Raw genomic sequence first — 20675 nt, 5'->3', positions numbered from 1 at the left:
TGATCAATTGAATCAATCACTTAACCAATTCGCTTCAATTCAGCCTCAAATCTCCATAACTCATTCCTGATTACCTTATTAACACTCCTAATTACACTTATCTCGATCCACTTACAATTAAGCCTAAGCTCTGTTTTATCAAAACTCAAACGAATTCAAATTCATGTCCATTCATACTTCTAATAGACTCAATACTTGACGAATGAATACGGTTAATCAACGAATAACATGAAGATCAGATCAACTATTCTCTGATACCACTTGATTGAGCGTTAGACGGATCTAGATCTTGTGATGACATCATGTGATTCGTTGATGTTATGTTATGTGTGTTAACTGTGTGTGTTGAGAGTGAAATTGGGCAGAGTAACGAGGCTAGAGAGTGAATAATCAAGAACTGTTACATTAGAATAGATTACAGGGGTATAAATAGGGAGATGACCTCAGTCGTTAAGATAACCTTAACGAATGAGTCATTCGCTACATTAAAGACTTAACGAATGTGACATTCATTCGTTATACATTATACATATCGAATAGCCCTTCATTCGTTATGTTCCATTCGTTAAACAGGGTCAACGAATGGGACTTACATTAACACGAATGTGACACATTCGTTACGGGGTAACGAATGTGTATTACAACAAAGGCGAATGTGACTATTTACATTAAACCCCCTATAAAATAAGACAATTACATTAACAGACAAAATAAAGACCGAGACGTACTAAACATGTATCAACAGTATACCGTAATCTTACTATCTTGATGTGGTGAGATTTTGATGCACTTAAAATTAAGCACGCCACTCTATTTATTAAAGTAAATCACAAGTGGTGGCGCCCTGCCATGTCCATCATTTATACGAGCGTAGAAAAATAGTTATATATTTGGATAAAAGATACCTTGGAGCACAAAGTTTTGTTGCATGAACATCAAAGATGTGAAATTATTTTGAAAGTAAAATTGAATGAGAAAGTTATGCAAAAGCCAAAGAAGCATTCACCAGAAAAAAATGTTAGAAAAAGAAGACAAAAGGCACATACTAGACGGGGCCAAGAGTTTACATGTTACCTTGGGGATGGTGACTCTGAGGATACACTATTGTGGTTCGAAATTTTCAGTCAATAAATAATTTTAGGAAATACTAGTGGTGGAGGCCTGGGGTTGTCATATACTAGGTTGCAACTCAGGTGAAACAATGGTGGACCGAAATCCACTAATGTAGTTTTAGGTTTAGGTATTGTTCGGACGACCTCTCTTGACCTTTCATCCATCTAAATTCCACCTAAGTTCATTTTCTTCTTACCATTAAAGATTTTTAGGTTATGGTGATAGGTTGAACCAGTCTGTTTTAACCTAGGTTAAATTGTCTTAATTATGCTTAAGATGGAGATAAGCAAATCTGTAACTCTTTCGGTGTGAGAACTTTAGGTTTATTGATATCAATTGAACTTAATCTTTAAATATTATTGGGGGCTTGATAGGCTGGTTGCTGGGTTTAAGTGGACAACTATATCGGCAATCGCGGTTTTTACGTTTATCTATGCTTTAAATTAATCTATATGTTTTAAAGATCAGTCTTGAATTCCGATTCCATTGCAAATAGCTTTTTCAGTGACAAAAAATGTTTAAGTGTGGGGATATTTGATATGGTATAAACTATACATATTATTAAATTAGTTTATCCTACACTTTGAGTCCCTTTTTGGTTGGTTTTTACAAAATTTTACTACTAGTCGGTTCAAATTGAATATATAATAGTTTCGTGAGACAACGAGCTAAAATGAAATATTTTTCTAAATTTGAGACCAACAAGTAATATTAAAAGTTTTATGTATTTCTATTTTCACTAATATTAAAAAAACTAAAATAAAAATTGATTTTTCCTAAATGTAAAAATTACATTTAATATAATGAATGCTACAAATGATTTTGAATGCAAATAATTGTTGGTGTGTACTTTATGATGTACGCTACGAGAGTTTGGACCTAAAATAAAGTGAATGAATAAATTAACTGCATGCCTCAAGTTATTAATTTTACTCAATTGCTAATGCTTCAGCAAAAAAAAAGATGATAAGTCTGTTATTAAAATAAACAGGCCCACACGAATGTTCCATGAACTGGCTACAAGAATTAACAATTGTATTTATTGTTTTTATTACAATAAAAGAAAGGAGTTTACGGTAGTCAACAAAGGGGGGGGGGGGGGTTCCCTGATGGTTCGACAAGAAGAGAGAAGGCAGCATAGGGAGCTCATCGCAAGACTAAACGTGTATAGAAAAGCGCTCGGGTTTAATATCCATTTGTACAGACATTATTTTCCGGGTTCCATCATATTGTTTTTTATTATGAATTCAGTTATTGAACCTGCTTGTTTTGTCTTGTTCTTGAGTATGAAATATATCAATCTACTTGGGTTTTTTTGGTATCTAGTGTTAGATTAATACTAAAGTAAAAAAACTTTTACAATTGATTTGATGTGTTTGCATATCTAGTTTTAATTTATAATTGATCTTTGTTCCGCATGTGTCTTGTTGAATGTCATTCAGTTATAGATGCATGTTTAGGTCGCTTAATGTGTGTTTGTGATTATTTTATGGTTTTGCTAGACGTAGTAATCCATATGAACATTGGTTGGTGATTTTTTAGAGCTTTATATTCTACCTATCTAGAGACTGAGAGGTAATAGATAGCCGGGTTATCCTTAGGATTAGGTGCTAAAGCTAGAATGCTCTGACATGAGGTTTCCTATATTTCCTTAGTTTTATTTTAATTTCGTTTCCTATCGATTGTTCTTAGGTTATCCCTTGCATTTTAGGGTGTATTGAGATAGTGAGGCTGACGGTTAATCTATCTTTAAGGGTACTTTAGCATTCTTGGAGAGACTAACATGTAATCCAACCAACCGATAAGTTTACACGCCCCTTAAGGTTTCCTTTTATGTCACACCCGGAGAATGATCAGGATCCACTAGGTTGTCCGAGGATGTCGTATTTTAAGATCTCGGTTCTATCATAATTTTTATAGCCGAGAAAGATCCAAGATTCACAAGTTGGATTCTAAACCTAGGTAGTGCTTCTCCTATCTTTGAGTTCTTTTAAATAATCGAGTTTAAGTCTGCGCCTGTCAGTGCCAGTTTTTAGTTTAATTAGTTAATTGTCAATTAGGTAAAATCATTATGTTTTAAGTCGGAGTCTATTTTAGGTGTTGCTAGTGTCCTGTGGGTTCGATATCCTAACTTCATTAGGCTTTACTACAGTCGATAAGTACTCTTACCTGTCTAGTGGTCTAGCATTAGGAGAGAATAGATTTATAAATTTAAAACTAGAGTGTCTAGGTTAGGTTAGGTTTTAATAGACCGCGTTTTGCACATCAAGTTTTTGGCGCCGCTGTCGGGGATACTTAGGCAATAGCGAAACTAATTTTGATTGATATACTTATTTGATTACTTAGTCTTATTTGTGTTTCTAATTGTTAATGTCTAGTAGGTCTTAGGGAGTCTTTTTAGTGTATCTAGTAATTTTCATAAATATTTTTTTATTATTATTTATATTACTCTTCCTTTTGTCTTGTAACACCCGTTAATTCCGGTTTCAAGAACTAAAGCTTGTAGAGTATGTATAACTCTCGGGACTTAACCGACGTTTCTCGGAAGCCTTCACCCCATCCCGGTACATTAAGAACCTAACTCTTCCTTCCAATTTGCCTTACACTCCAATCTAGAGGGACTAGAGTGTAACATATTATGTTATAACACAACCTAACCCTAGCCCCCATCTCTTTCTGCGATCGGCAGGTAGAAGCAGCCCCAAGACCCACGATTTTCTTTTTTGCAGCCAATTCTAAGCCTTAGAACTTCAATTCAAGGTATGTACTATGATTCCTCAAGTCTTTTACATGTTGATTGACCCTTATATTGCGCGTATTGATCGAAAAACGTCGTGTTGTAGGCTAACCGGGTGGCTGCCCAATTGAGCTTTTCCGGGGCTGTTTCGAGTGAGGTTTTTGCATCAACAACCCGCTAGGTATGACATGTACATCATATTATAATTTCATGGCCAATGGAGGTGTTTAGGTCGGTCAATCGATTTTAGTTCGAAAACTAGGGTTTATCGGGTGTAGAATTGCAAATTGTTGAGTTTGATGCGTTAATTGATCGGTTGACCGACCGAATCAGTTTGTACAGCCCTAGGGGGGTTTAAGGGCTGTGGAAAAATTATTTTTTTGATGCTCGGGGCTGTTGGGGTTAGGGCTTCGTCAATCGAGTCGGCGGTGCGCGAAATTTCGTTTAATCGTTAAAGTAAGAGTTTTAAAAAAAGGAACGGTCAACCCTATCAACTCGGGTGCCATAATCTTGATGAATGAAAAGAGTTAAAATGGAATTTGGTCCGTTCGGGGCTGGTTCGTTAATAAATGGTTTTAAGGTTTATTGCACGCGCATTCGACCCGATTTGACTATCTTTGGGCCTTGGGCCAAGTATTGGGCCTTGGGTCAAGTTGTTGGGCCTTGGGCCAAGTGTTGGGCCTTGGGCCAAGTTGTTGGGCTTGGGGCCAAGTTGTTGGGTTTTGGGCCAAGTATTGGGCCTTGGGCCAAGTTGTTGGGCTTGGGCCAAGTATTAGGCCTTGGGCCAAGTTGTTGGGCTTTGGGCCAAGTATTGGGCCTTAGGCCAAGTGTTGGGCCTTGGGCTAAGTTGTTGGGCCTTGGGCGGCCCATTAGGCAAGAGTGTTCTTACGGTCTAGTTTAGTAACGTGTTGTGTATAATTTACAGGCCCTTGCTTGTGATTGTGCACTTAGGGATTCCTAGCTCGTTGCAGGTGTTCGATTGATTTCAGGTGAGTTCATGATGCCCTTTTTACTCTTTTTACTTTTGGGCTAGCATGCACACCTAAGTGTTTTCTTACATGATGAAAGGTTTTAAACGAGTTTATATAGGCCTGCTAGTATATGGTAGACCTTGGGATGTTAAATATATATGTATGTATATACATTATTTCTTGGCCTATATCTGGCGATGTTGTAGTCGTTTCAACTACTGATGTTGTGCATGCCTACTTTGTGTTTGCATGCACTGATGTTACGTGTTTGGGTTGTACGTTTGCTCGACCCTGATGTTATACGTGGATGTTATATATATATATATACTGTGATATACATAGAGATGTAATTTAAAGGATGTTTACATATGCCTTTTTGCATATGTATGTATGAGGATGTTTAGTTCTCGGTAATGAGGACTTGATGGATGTACCCCTTTTACTTTTTAAAACTTTTGGTTTGATTATCTTATCTATTACTATTGATGTCATTTACTTAAAACTTGAACTCACTTAGCTCAAGCTGACTTTGTGTGCATGTTAGTGTGAGTTTCAGGTTAGGAAGAGGATGCTTTATCGCTTGGACATGCGCGAAGCTACTTGGACGGTGAAGGGCATACGGGGATTGAAGTTTTACCATTAAACATTTATTTTAAAAGTTTTTATTTAAAGATAGCTATGTTGATTTTGGGCAAAATTCCCGGGTTTTGGGAACTTATTTTATTATTATTGTTTTCCGCTGAATTATACTCTGAATTGCTTATTTTAATGAAAATAATTGTTTTTAAGTTTAATTATTTTACAAGTGTTTTGAATGAATACCAACTGTGGGGTTCCCGGGGTTCGGGGCCTTACAAGTTGGTATCAGAGCCTTGGTTCGAGGGATCTGAGCATCCCCGAAGGCTTGGACTCGAACTGTATTAAAGGAGACCCGTATGCCCACCGCGAGTAGCTGCACGCCAAGAGGTAACTTTAGATTATTAGTCATTCCTTTAAGTTTAAAAGTTTCCAGTATGTGATTAACTGTTTAAGTGTTAGATAGAAGGCTAATGTGGGTAGGGACAGGGGGTGATTAGGACGGGCGGGTAAAGTAAATGACTAATTACACTTGATCAACGTCATTAGCAGTTTACCCTTACCTCACATGTTCTAAACGCCACTTGTACTTGACCATATTAAAATTCTGTCTTTGTAGGGATAAGTCATGGTTAATACTCGAGCAGCTAAGAGAGGTGGTTCTAGTGTTCATGGTCGTGGTCGTAAACCACATGCCGAAGCCGAGAGTGAGATTCCTACTTCCCAGCAGGACACCCCGATTCATGAGGAGGGGGATAACCCCGCCTTAGATCCTGCTATGCGCGCGGCTATCGCGGATGAGGTTTACCAGGTGCTTCATAGCGCCATTCCTGAGATCGTTGCTGAGTCCGTCAGGGCCATGGAGGAGTCGCTGGTGGGTAAGGGTTCGGATAGGGGAAGGAAAAGTACGGAGGTACAGGACGAAGAGGAAGAGGAAGTGTATGTGCCGAGTGGGGATGAAGATGAGGTGCGGACAGTTAGTGTATCGACTTGGGGTTGCTCGTATGGTGACTTTAGGAAGTGCGACCCCCCTTCTTTCGATGGTACTAAAGATGCATTGGCAGCACATCAGTGGGTGAGAGAGATGGAGGCTGTTCTGAGGGTTAGTAAGTGTAGAGGGGAGGATATGGTGACTTATGCTACTGCCTCGTTTCGTTCCGAGGCACTATGTTGGTGGGATAACTTGGCACAAGCTATGGGTGATCGTTCGATTAGGAGGATGACGTGGGATGATTTGAAGAAATTGGTTCTCGATCAGTTTTGTCCTCCGCATGAATTGGATAAGATAGAGCAGGAGTTCTTGACCTTGGAAGCTGGTACTATGTCACATCGGGAGTATACCACCAAGTTTAACAAGATGGCTCGTTTATGTCCCGATTTGGTTACTCCCGAAACCAAGAGGATTAAGAAGTACGTGAAGGGGCTTCCGGTGGATATTCGTAGGGGTGTGTTGACTACCGACATGAACTCTTTTCACTCGGTGGTCACTCTAGTAGGTACGCTGTATGATCAGAGGGAGAAGTTACCGCCGCCCGAGAATAGGAAGACATGGAACTCAAATTCGTACGGCAAGCGGCCCGGGGGAAGCAAATTTAATCCGTCTGAGAAAAGGGTAAAAACTGAGATTTCTGAGTTCAAAAGGGGTGTGGAGTTCGGTAATTGCAAGAAGTGCGGGAAGCCGCATAAGGGGGAATGTAGGATTGGTTCTGGCACTTGTTTTCGTTGTGATAAGGTAGGACACCCTCATTTCGAGTGTCCGACATTGACCTGTTTCCGCTGTAAGGGTTCGGGTCACTTGGCAACCAATTGTCCTTCCAGTAAGGCAGGGGGGGGGGTCTGGGCAGGGGACTTCCTCGAGGGGGAAGATGGATGAGAAGCCGAAGGCCAGGGCGAGGGCTTTCAACATCTCCAAGAAGGAAGCGAAAGAGGATGCGGATGTCGTTTCAGGTACTTTTCCTTATTTAGCTTTCATTCCACAGCTATAATTCCTTATTCCTTTGAATTCGTATGTGTTGATCGTGTAGCTAAGCAGTAGTATAATATTGTCCTAGGTACCTTTCTACTTGATGAATTACAAGCGTCAGTCTAATTTGATTCGGGCGCCAGTAGAAGTTTTGTGTCTACCGCTTTCTGTTCCTCGTTGAACAAATCACCCGAGCGCGTAGTCGATACTTTTGAGGTTGAGGTCATCGTAGGAAAATCCGTATATGTGTCTAGTGCTATTCAGGGTTGTTCCATCGAGTTGTCTGGGTATAGATTTCCGGTGCGGTTGTATTTGATGCCGCTTGGCTGCTTTGACTTGGTGCTCGGGATGGATTGGCTCGCGAATGTTGATGCGCATATCATTTGTGGTCAGAAACTCGTTCGTCTAAGGGCCCCGGATGGGACTCAAATCACGGTCTTCGGTGATCGGAATGTTGCGACGCCACATATTATATCCATGCTTAGGGCGAGGAAGTTGATGCAGCGGGGTTGCGGGGCGTATCTGGCGTATGCTATGAATGTGAATACCGAGGTGGCCACCGTCGGTGATGTTCCTATTGTTCGGGATTTCCCGGATGTATTTCCTGATGATTTGTCAGATGTGCCGCCGGATCGCGAGGTCGAGTTCCAGATAGACCTTGTACCGGGCGCCAAACCCGTTGCCCGAGCTCCCTACCGCCTAGCGCCGAATGAAATGAAGGAGCTTATGGCTCAGTTGGAAGACTTGCTCGATAAGGGCTTTATTCGACCGAGCATCTCACCTTGGGGTGCCCCGGTCCTGTTCGTTAAAAAGAAGGACGGTAGCATGCGGATGTGCATTGACTATCGTGAATTAAACAAGCTCACTGTCAAAAATCGGTACCCTCTCCCAAGGATCGACGATTTATTTGATCAGCTCCAAGGAGCTAGTTGGTTCTCGAAGATCGACCTTAGGTCCGGGTATCATCAGCTGAAAATTCGGGAGGAAGATATTCCTAAGACTGCCTTCCGCACTCGTTATGGACATTACGAATTTCTGGTGATGTCTTTCGGTTTGACCAACGCACCGGCTGCGTTCATGGATCTTATGAACTAGGTGTGTAGACCGATGCTCAATCGCTCGGTTATTGTGTTCATCGATGACATTCTTGTGTACTATAAAAGTGAATCCGATCACGCCGGTCATCTCAGGGAAGTGTTGGAGGCTCTGCGAAAGAACAAATTTTATGCGAAATTTTCTAAGTGTTCTTTCTAGTTACGTAAGGTTCAATTCTTGGGCCATGTTATTAACCCGAGTGGTATTCTGGCTGACCCTGCAAAGGTGGAAGCCGTGAATGGCGGGGTATTACTGTCACTTTATTCCCGATTTTTCAAAAATTGCTTCTTCACTGACCAAGCTGACTAAGAAGAGTGTTAAGTTCGTTTGGGGTACGGAACAGGAGGAGGCTTTTCTCGAGTTGAAGAACAGATTGACGCATGCCCCGATCTTAGCTTTACCTGATGGCACCAATGATTTGGTGGTCTATTCTGATGCCTCTTATCAGGGGCTTGGGTGTGTTTTGATGCAGCGAAGTCGAGTAATCGCTTATGCCTCACGGCAATTAAAGCCTCACGAGGCGAATTATCCTACCCACGATTTAGAACTGGCAGCGGTTGTGTTTGCGCTTAAGTTGTGGAGGCACTATTTGTACGGTGTTCCTTGCACTATTTACACCGATCATAAGAGCTTAAAGTATTTCTTCGAGCAAAAGGAACTGAATATGCGACAGCGTCGATGGTTGGAATTGATTAAGGACTACGACTTGGAGATCATGTACCATCCGGATAAGGCTAATGTGGTGGCCGACGCGTTAAGCTGGAAGGAGAGACCAAAATATATTCGGGTGAAATCCTACCAGCTTATTCTCAAACCCGAAATTTTGAAACAAATAGCCAACGTCCAGAATGAAGCGTTGCAGGTGGAATGGATTATGTCAGAACGTGTTTGGGGTCAGGAGAAATTGTTGGAAGACGTCGGGGACGGGGTGAAGTATAAGGATGGTCGTTTATGGGTACCGAGGTATGGGGGATTCAGAGATAAAATTTTGGATGAGGCACATAAGTCGCGCTATTCTATTCACCCGGGCGCGACCAAGATGTACCAAGACTTGAAGAAAGATTATTGGTGGCCTGCAATGAAATTTGAGGTGGCTCAGTACGTGAGTAAGTGTTTGACATGTCTACAAGTTAAGGCCGAGCATCAGAAGCCATTTGGGAAACTTCAGCCGTTGGAAATACCTGAGTGGAAATGGGAGCATCTTACTATGGATTTCGTGACTAAACTGCCTCGTACTCCTAGGGGTAATTATGACACCATTTGAGTAATCGTGGATAGATTTACCAAGAGCGCCCATTTCTTGCCGATTCGAGAGACTTTTAATTCTGAGCAGCTGGCCGATGTGTTTATTCGTGAGATCGTCTCTAGGCACGGGGTTCCGGTATCTATTGTTTCGGATAGAGATACGCGTTTCACCTCCAGATTTTGGAAAAGGTTTCACGAGGAGATGGGCACCAAACTCCTCATCAGTACTGCTTATCACCCGCAGACGGATGGTCAGTCCGAGAGGACCATTCAGACTCTCGAGGATATGCTGTGGGCTTGTGCTATCGACTTTGGTGGTGTAACACCCCGTAACCGCAGCGGAAACGTAAACGGGATGCAACAGACACCTCTGATATCAACCACATTGTTTATAAAGAAAACTGAATACATTAATATACTTCAAATTACATTATCTTGTATTTCATTACCGTCTAGGTGATACACACATCATACAATACGATACACAATTCTATTTGTTATAATGTATCCTAATATCTTGCACGCAAATCTTACACACATCAAGCACTTAGCACGTAAGCAATCACTTCATCTTAATTGTACCTGAAAAGCATGTGAGAAAACGGGTCAACTACGAATAGTTGGTGAGTTTCACAATTTGAGTAAACCATGATAAATCCATATCAAAATATAATATTATCGGGGGACACTGTTAACCCAGTACTGTACTCATTCCGGGAGCAATGTTAACCCAGAATTACGATGTAATTATGCTGAGCCCACAAGTGAAACCTCTGACTATCACACACAACCCCCGTGGCATATCCCCCGCCCACGGGCCCGTGGCATATCCCCCGCCCACGGAACTGCCCCAAACCGCTATGTCTAACATTACATAGCAAAATAAATAACAACAAAATAGACATGTGCAACTGGCTGGGAAACATCAGCAAATCCATGCCGGACCAGTTGGGTTTGTCAAACCAATAGTACTATCCACACTCTACCGGCTTTCAGTTAATCACTCGTGTTCCGGGGCCTTAGAATGTTAGCAACTCAGACAATTACCATCTTAGTACATTTCCGTACGATTCCCGTACAATAAAATATATATAAATCCACGCAAATCCATGCGTTCAGTATGTACTTAAACATTTCAGTAAAAACATGCTTCCGCCCCGAGAAAATATTCGAAAACAGTTCAGAAAAAAGGGGCTCGTGAAACTCACCTTAGCACATGCAAGCAGGTAACAACAATCATTATCAGTTAACACGTCCAATCTGTAATATGATCCCTACGATCGTTACTATACACTCATTATTAATATAACTTTAACCAAGTTAACCGGTACATCTGGGGACACTGTTAACCAAGCACTGTACCCGTTCTGGGGGCAAGGTTAACCCAGAAACACTTCTCCGGACTCAGATTGTGATGTCGTTTAGAGTTCAACAGTCAAATTTTCTAATAGCTTGTTTTCCCGTTTTGCGTGCCTAGCACGGTTACCCGTTTTTATGTTTCAAAAATGAGTTTGGTCACACACGACCCGATAGTAGTGGTTGACTGATAATTTAATTAATGATGTGAAATTAGAGCTCGGTTTAGACGTCCCGATTGGCCGCGGGACTCGTTTCCGTCTTTGGCGTACCGGAAACTGTTAAAATAGGTTAAAATTACTCAAATCATCCGAATTATGTTCGGATGATTTATTTTTACTTTTTTAACTCAATTATATGAAAATAGTTCATTTTTAGGGTTTTTATACACCAGTCAGCTCGCTTAAGCGAACTTCACCGGTTTACGCGTTTTAACTTTAAAAGTTTGATAATTAGCACAAATAATTATCCGTTTAATCTCGGATCTTGAAATTTTGCACAAATCACTTTTTAACAGTGGGGAACTTTATAAAAATATTTCCAGAATTAATTCTTATATTTAAAATTTATTTATCTATATTTAAACACCATTTAAACACTAAATATGTCGTAAATACCAAACAATCTTAGAAAAATCCCAAATTTCTCCTGAATGTCCCCTGATATCCACATAGTCCCCTGTAATATTTCCAGAACCAAAATCTTCTTTTACATGCCCTTTTCACTAAAACCGAGCTAGAAAACCCTAGAACTCGTTTAACCGAAAAGTATACTTAGTCTTCTCCAACTGACCTCAAATTTTGTGTGTGACTTATACATGATATAAAAAGCTTATCTGCAATTTTCCAGAATTTTTCATGGTATTTTACTATTTTTCACCATTTTTAGCCAAAACCGAGCATTAAATTCACCAAATATTCATCCTTTATCCAAAAATTACCAAATATTCACAGAACTCTTATTTTCATGTGTAGAACATCCCTGTAAAATTTCATGACCTAACTCTAAACCATCAACAATCTGTCCCAAAACACATACACCGAACATAAACCGAATATACCTTTCGTTTTCCGCCACTACAAGCTACAAACTCGTCTTTCCGCCTTATCTACCACTAAACTCAGAGCCTACAAACAACATACCACAATACCAAGCAAGTACACTCACGATCAAGCCATTTCTTTTACGGTTTCGGTTATGATTCCAAAAACAAAGATTTAACCGTAAAAATTCGTTTTTGATTCGTTTAACTCCTTTCTTGGACCAAGATCCCTTGTATAACCCGTATACATCACTTGATCATGCAAGAATCGGTTTTCATCTTTGAAACCTCATTTTCTTGCAATTAAACTCAAGAAACGAAGATGGAAACGTGATTAACTCGATTCTTTACCTTGTTTTCTTGCTACAAAGTCTCGGTTTTGGATCATAATATGGAAAGAGTTGATGAATGTTGAGAAGTTTGATGAGAAAAAAAGAAAATGAAATGGGGAATGACCCCCCTTGGTTCCGATCGGGATTTTGAGAGGGTGGGGTGGGACCCACCTTTTCATCCTAGGCCACATGTTTGGATTCTCGTAATCCGGATAATGTTTTGGATAATCTGGTTCAGTTCGTTTTTCGGTTAAATGTTTAATTCGGCTTAAAACGAGGCTAAAACGGTCGTTTTTCGGCTTAAAAATGAAATTTATATAAAACCGATTTAAAAACTTTAAAAACTTAAACCGTGACATTTATTAACTTAAAACATCATATCATTAATTATCGCGCATCTTTTTCGGCTTGATCGATCATCTCTTGCTCGGTTTGGTATTAAAGGTTTCGTTTAATGTACCGACGTACCATTAAATCGAAATTCTTTTTCTGTGCTTTAATTCACTTATCCCGAAGCTTTAATACTTCGTAAACATCACTAAATATCATATATCTCGTCTATAATTGAACTCTCGATTCGTTCGGGTTTCAATGACTATCGATCGAATAATCGCATATTCAATACGATGAATTATATATTCACGTACGATCAATACAGTGAACCATGTATTCTCGTATAATTACCATTAAATATGACGTAACTATTGTCTACCGGTTAGGGTATACCGGGTTTCGTCGGAATCGTTACATTCTCCCCCCGTTAAGAAATTTCGTCCTCGAAATTTTACACGCTCATTATCCCTTTCCGAGAGAAAGGTGGGGGTTTTTCCTTCAGAATTCACCCTCGCGTTACCAGGTATAATCTGGTCCTCGCTGTGAATTCCACTTAATCTTAATCAATAAAGCTTGGTATGTCCAAACTGTTTAGCTTTCCCGTCTACTATCTCTATGGAATTATTTATGATATCAAGTATATCTTCTATGAGTACCTCCATTACTAGTACTCTCGTTGCCGCATTGCTTAGGTACTTTTCAATCCGTATACATGGCAAAACATCATGTATAGTACTTAGCCCCTGCCGTACTTTAATCGATAAACCAAATGACCAATCATGGAGATAGTCTCATGAGGTCCAATATATTAAGGAGCTATTTTCGGTTTTGCCAAACCTCAGACCACCTCTCGAAGGTGATGCCTTAAAAATGCCTTGTCACCTCTTTCCAGTGACAATGGTTTCCTTTGAAGGTTGGCATAAATCCTTTGCCAATCTCGCGCTGCTTTCAACTTATCTTAAATATTATAAATCCGATTGGTTGTTTCTCGAATCAATTCAAATCTTATGGCTTGAGTGACGCCCAATTTCAATTTAACAAATTGGTGATAATTACTTCACCCATAGAAAGCTTCAAGCTCTCGATGCTTTCTTCCCCGCCTTCCAATAATGGAAGTAGGATGACTATTTCGATCTGAGATCATTGAAAATGGTACTCCACGACGAGATACCATTCCACCATCAGGAATTTGGGCGAGAATTCATTGTGGTAATCGACATAGATTGGGATGAAATGCGAGGATTGGTTAATCGATCCGCGATTACCCAAATTGCACCGTGTCTTTAATATATCTTGGAAATTTGCGTCCCGAATCCATTGTAATTTATTCCCACTATCATTGGCGAATTTTCTGTCGTTGTGGCGTTACCAAGGGTTTTCGGTATGCAGCCTTATCTCTTGCATAATTTAGGTATTCACCAACATACGTAACCATATCTTTCTCCAAACTCGGCCATTAATAAAATCCTTTCAGATATTCGTATTATCAATAGTCTAATCCGATCCCCGATGTATGGAATATTTCGATCTATGCGCTTCGTCGATGATTAATTCACGAAGGTCATGGAGGGTCGGGATCCAAACCCAATTTTTTTGAAGTAGAGAATTTCGTCCACGCGTTGTTTGAAATTCTTCTCATTGCCGTAAAGATCCTCCTTTTCCAATTGTTCCTCTTTCAACGCCTCACGTTGAGCGACTCGAATCAGGTCTGAAAGGTTCGACTGGACTATCATCCCCAGCACTCGCACTCACAATGGCTTAACCCGATCTTTCCTACTCAAGGCATCGGTTACGACGTTAGCCTTGCCGGGGTGATAACGGATGTCACAGTCATACTTGCTTAACAACTCGACCCATCTTCGTTGCCTCATATTCAGTTCTTTCTGATCGAATATGTGCTGCAAACTTTTATGATCGGTGAGGATGGTGCACTTCGTACCGTAGAGATAATGTCTCCAGATTTTAAGTGCGAAGATAACCGCTCCCAGTTCTAAGTCGTGAGTAGTGTAATTTTTCTCGTGTACTTTTAACTGTCGTGAAGCATAGGCTATAACCTTATTATACTGTGTCAACACGCATCCTAACCCTTTACGCGATGCGTCACAATACGCGACAAAACCATCGTCTCCATCGGGGAGACTTAAAATTGGCGCTTGGCACAATTTTAATGGTTTCTATCTTATTTGGGTCTATGTGAAATCCTTGTTGCTTTACAACATGACCAAGGGATTATGTCTTCTTTATTCAAAATCACATTTCGAAAACTTCGCGTACAACTCCTCTCGCTTTAACACTTCCACAATTTTCCTTAACCGTCGTTCGTGCTCTTCTTTACGTTGCGAATATATCAAAATATCATCAATGAATGTTATGACAAATTTGTCAAATTAAAGTTTAAAGACCCGGTTCATGAGTTCCATGAATGCTGCCGGCGCATTTGTTAGCCCGAAAGGCATAACTAAGAATTCATAATGGCCGTAGCGAGTCCGAAACGCTGTTGTTGCAACGTCCTCCTCTTGGATTTTTCATTTGGTGATAACTATATTTAAGACCAATTTTCTAAATATAAATCGCCCTTTGCAGTTGGTTAAACAGATCATTTACTTCGAAGAAGTGAATACCTATTCTTGATCGTCACTTTATTCAATTCTCCCTAATCAATACATATCCTAACACTTCCGTCCTTCATTTCTCAATTAAAACTGGTGCACCCCCATGGTGACTAACTAGGTCGTATAAAACCTTTATCCAATAATTCTTGCATTTCAGTTGGCGCAAGTCGGTAAGATGCTTTAGCAACAGGGCCAGCTTGAGGTATTAAATCGATTCTGAATTCGACCTGTCGGGTTGGCGGTAACCCAGTAAGTTCTTCTGGGAAAACTTCTGGATATTTACGTATCACCGAAACATCTTCTATATGTTTTCTTTTAAATACTTTGGCAATCGCGTTTGTTAAATACACCACGTCTTCTTGTCGTAAATATTATAACATCTCAAGATGAGATTAGAGTGGTAACATAATACCGTACACTTTTCTCTGTATCTAATCGCTTCATCGTCCGAAGGAGAGCTTCTAATCATCTTCTTTTCATATTTGATTTCAGCTTCATGTTGAGTTAGCCAATACATGTTAACTATTACGTCAAAACTTCTTAACTTTACTGGTCGTAGGTCAATAAGGAAAGGATTAATCGTTCAGAATAATAGGGCAATTTCGAACAATTTAGTTAACCATTAGGGATTCACCGTTAGCGATTCTACAGTATAGGGTTCTATAGTTTCACTAGTCGGTATCTTTCCAAATGATAGGAGGTTAACAGGAACTAACTTCTATCGACGACCGTAAAAATATCACTGAAGCCTATTGATTTAAAACTACCACATACTTAGTACCACCTTTGGATCATGACGTGCTTTATTCGGATTACTCACAAAAGCACGGCTCCTTGCTTGATCAGAGGTTGATGCTTGTCATGAGGTTCATCTTCCAACGACACCTTGGTTCAACTTTGGGCAATTTCTCTTGAAACGTTCTGTACTGCCACATTCATAGCAAGTACAATTGTTTGGCATAATTTGATTTCTTTGGATGGACTGTTATTGAAGTTGTTGGGTTCGGAGTGGTTGTACACGAATGGGTTGGGGTTGCCGGTTCACATGGCTTCAATTGGTTCTACAATTGGGGCATTACGTCCATCTTTACCACACCTGTGGCCTACTATCACTCGACATTCTTCTTCCTGCCGATAACCATATTTTCCACATTTAGGGAAGGACCCTTCATGCGGTTCATGTTTCACACCAGAACTAGTCTTTAGTATGATTCTGGGTTGTAGGACATACCTAGTTATTCAAAAGTCTATCTTGCACTATACCTTTATCATTTCTCTTCTTCAACACTCGACGTCTCACCTAACGTTCTTCCAGTCCACTTCTCATAGCGTCAAATATATCAATGCTGGCTTGTGACACAACCCTTCCAAAGGTTGTATATTTTACAGGATTGACTATACTCCTTATCAATGGAGTTAGTCCCCAATATAGCGCTCACTTCGCTTAGTTTCAGGAGTAATTAGCCATGTTACCAGACATGACAATTCCTTTAAACGTTTAGCGCGTTCTAAGTGATCAGCACACAACATTTCTATCTTCCATAGCTCAGTTTCCAGTCTCTGAACTTAATTATTCGAATAAAAGTGCTCTAGCACAAGAATTTTAAATCCTGACCATATCATCTGAGCAAAAATTTTCTAACTATAATTTTGTACCATCGTGTTCCATCACGATACAACATAATCTACCAACATATCTGTAGCATATTTCACTACACAATGTTCTAGACTCTTACCAACATCCTTAACCATTTCGATCTTTTCTATCCACTCGCTAATCTATTCCTCCCTTTACCATCAGTACACTATTAATAATTTCCTTACCACAAACAACAAACATATCCTTCATACCGGATCTAATTCATTACGACTACTATTCATGTTAAGTTTATAACTAATACTTGTAGTCACAATAGTATTCGGTGGGACAATATCACTCTTAGTAATAACACGAAGAATTGAAATATTCATAATCATGTGATTGCTCGATCTATAATTCAGCGATCACATTTGCATCAACACTAGCAGTGACCTGTGATACTACATTCGGTATCATCATCTGCTATTTTTGAGCAATCAACTGAATCATATCAATCTCCATCATTGGAGTTACTCTTTTTATGTCCTTCTGCCGTACTCATCCCGTACGCAGTAATCAATACTAATCTCACCTTATAACTCGTTACCAGCTCAATCATAACAGCAGGTACACATACACACCAAATATTATCATACATATTACACATACCAGTATCTAGTATATATGTCCCACAAATATAATAACATATGGACTTAACCTGACGTTGGTTAACGTTTAAATATATTTCATAACCCTTGTCACCAACTGACATATAGATCTTTCTCAACAAAGATTAATGTTTAATATACTTGATTTCAATATCCTTCTGCATGTCAGCATAACCGATACATGCTCACTGTGAGCACCAAACGATTACGTACCACAGAGTTATAATATCCGTGTCTATTCGTATATCCGGCATACACGGTATACCACCTACGAACGAATAACCAACTATGCTATAATGATTCCAACACCTCTTTGTGTACGGGTAATCATTCTATTCGAGTATACATGGGTATAGGCATCTAACGGATGTAAGGATAACATAGGGAGTTGCAAGGTTCAAGGTAATCGCACAACATGGGTTGCCTTCAAATATTATTAATTACTATTATGGGAAACTCTATCGCTTGCTCAGTCAATGTCCTCCGGCGTTATAGGTTCGCTAAAATCGGTAGTTCCCGATCTGGAGGTGGTATGACTCATATGTTTGAGAGTGAGAAATACATATATATGTTTCTATATATTATTTTTATCTGCTCATTTATTATCAAATTTTTTTTTTTAACGGGATAAGAATGGGTTCACGTACAGGTCCGTCCGTACGTGAGGGTCGGCGGTTCTGGTGATCATAGGGGGTTATTAGAATATACGATACCGGTGTTGATAGGGTAAGGGATTTGTCAATTTTGGTTGGGAGTGACGGTTACTAGATATTTCTGGTTAATATCAAACGGGAGATCTAACTTGGTACTATCATAACTATGGCCCGATAAGTCAGACTTATCATCAACCGATGCTCTAGAAATTTTCAGCATCCTCAGTACTTTTATTATTTCATCCCCCGGTTCCTTATCCGGGTCCTATTTCTCAATACACGTACCCACAAGATATGTACATATATATATATATATACACATTAGCACGTATAAATAATATTATATATTTTACACGTATGTTGCCATTTTTACCTATTAATATACCCCGTGACTTCCCCTGAACTCCCACGTGCGGACAAGTCTATTATTATGTTCCGGACCATAATAACTCACTTGTCCATCCAAGTTCATCCAGATCTCGTCACTATAAATTATTAGTTGATATTCAGATCCTATAATACTTGAGCTACTGGTTATATTTTAGGTATCTTTTAAATACATCCTAAATCTTTATAACCAATGGCTCTGATACCAACTTCTGTAACACCCCGTAACCGCAGCGGAAACGTAAACGGGATGCAACAGACACCTCTGATATCAACCACATTGTTTATTAAGAAAACTGAATACATTAATATACTTCAAATTACATTATCTTGTATTTCATTACCGTCTAGGTGATACACACATCATACAATACGATACACAATTCTATTTGTTATAATGTATCCTAATATCCTGCACGCAAATCTTACACACATCAAGCACTTAGCACGTAAGCAATCACTTCATCTTAATTGTACCTGAAAAGCATGTGAGAAAACGGGTCAACTACGAATAGTTGGTGAGTTTCACAATTTGAGTAAACCATGATAAATCCATATCAAAATATAATATTATCTGGTGACACTGTTAACCCAGTACTGTACTCATTCCGGGGGCAATGTTAACCCAGAATTACGATGTAATTATGCTGAGCCCACAAGTGAAACCTCTGACTATCACACACAACCCCCGTGGCATATCCCCCGCCCACGGAACTGCCCCAAACCGCTATGTCTAACATTACATAGCAAAATAAATAACAACAAAATAGACATGTGCAACTGGCTGGGAAACATCAGCAAATCCATGCCGGACCAGTTGGGTTTGTCAAACCAATAGTACTATCCACACTCTACCGGCTTTCAGTTAATCACTCGTGTTCCGGGGCCTTAGAATGTTAGCAAATCAGACAATTACCATCTTAGTACATTTCCGTACGATTCCCGTACAATAAAATATATATAAATCCACGCAAATCCATGCGTTCAGTATGTACTTAAACATTTCAGTAAAAACATGCTTCCGCCCCGAGAAAATATTCGAAAACAGTTCAGAAAAAAGGGGCTCGTGAAACTCACCTTAGCACATGCAAGCAGGTAACAACAATCATTATCAGTTAACACGTCCAATCTGTAATATGATCCCTACGATCGTTACTATACACTCATTATTAATATAACTTTAACCAAGTTAACCGGTACATCTGGGGACACTGTTAACCCAGCACTGTACCCGTTCTGGGGGCAAGGTTAACCCAGAAACACTTCTCCGGACTCAGATTGTGATGTCGTTTAGAGTTCAACAGTCAAATTTTCTAATAGCTTGTTTTCCCCGTTTTGCGTGCCTAGCACGGTTACCCGTTTTTATGTTTCAAAAATGAGTTTGGTCACACACGACCCGAGAGTAGTGGTTGACTGATAAATTAATTAAAGATGTGAAATTAGAGCTCGGTTTAGACGTCCCGATTGGCCGCGGGACTCGTTTCCGTCTTTGGCGTACCGGAAACTGTTAAAATAGGTTAAAATTACTCAAATCATCCGAATTATGTTCGGATGATTTATTTTTACTTGTTTAACTCAATTATAAGAAAATAGTTCATTTTTAGGGTTTTTATACACCAGTCAGCTCGCTTAAGCGAACTTCACCGGTTTACGCGTTTTAACTTTAAAAGTTTGATAATTAGCACAAATAATTATCCGTTTAATCTCGGATCTTGAAATTTTGCACAAATCACTTTTTAACAGTGGGGAATTTTATAAAAATATTTCCAGAATTAATTCTTATATTTAAAATTTATTTATCTATTTTTAAACACCATTTAAACACTAAATATGTCGTAAATTCCAAACGATCTTAGAAAAATCCCAAATTTCTCCTGGATGTCCCCTGCCATCCACATAGTTCCCTGTAATATTTCCAGAACCAAAATCTTCTTTACATGCCCTTTTCACTAAAACCGAGCTAGAAAACCCTAGAACTCGTTTAATCGAAAAGTCTACATAGACTTCTCCAAC

The sequence above is a fragment of the Bidens hawaiensis genome, unplaced genomic scaffold (genome assembly GCF_021521415.1).
Source record: "Bidens hawaiensis isolate Kalapana, Puna unplaced genomic scaffold, B.hawaiensis_p1.1 tig00020116_1, whole genome shotgun sequence".
In the NCBI taxonomy this organism is placed as follows: Eukaryota; Viridiplantae; Streptophyta; class Magnoliopsida; order Asterales; family Asteraceae; genus Bidens; species Bidens hawaiensis.
The sequence above is the reverse complement of the archived record's forward strand: the minus strand, read 5'-3'. Positions refer to the sequence as shown.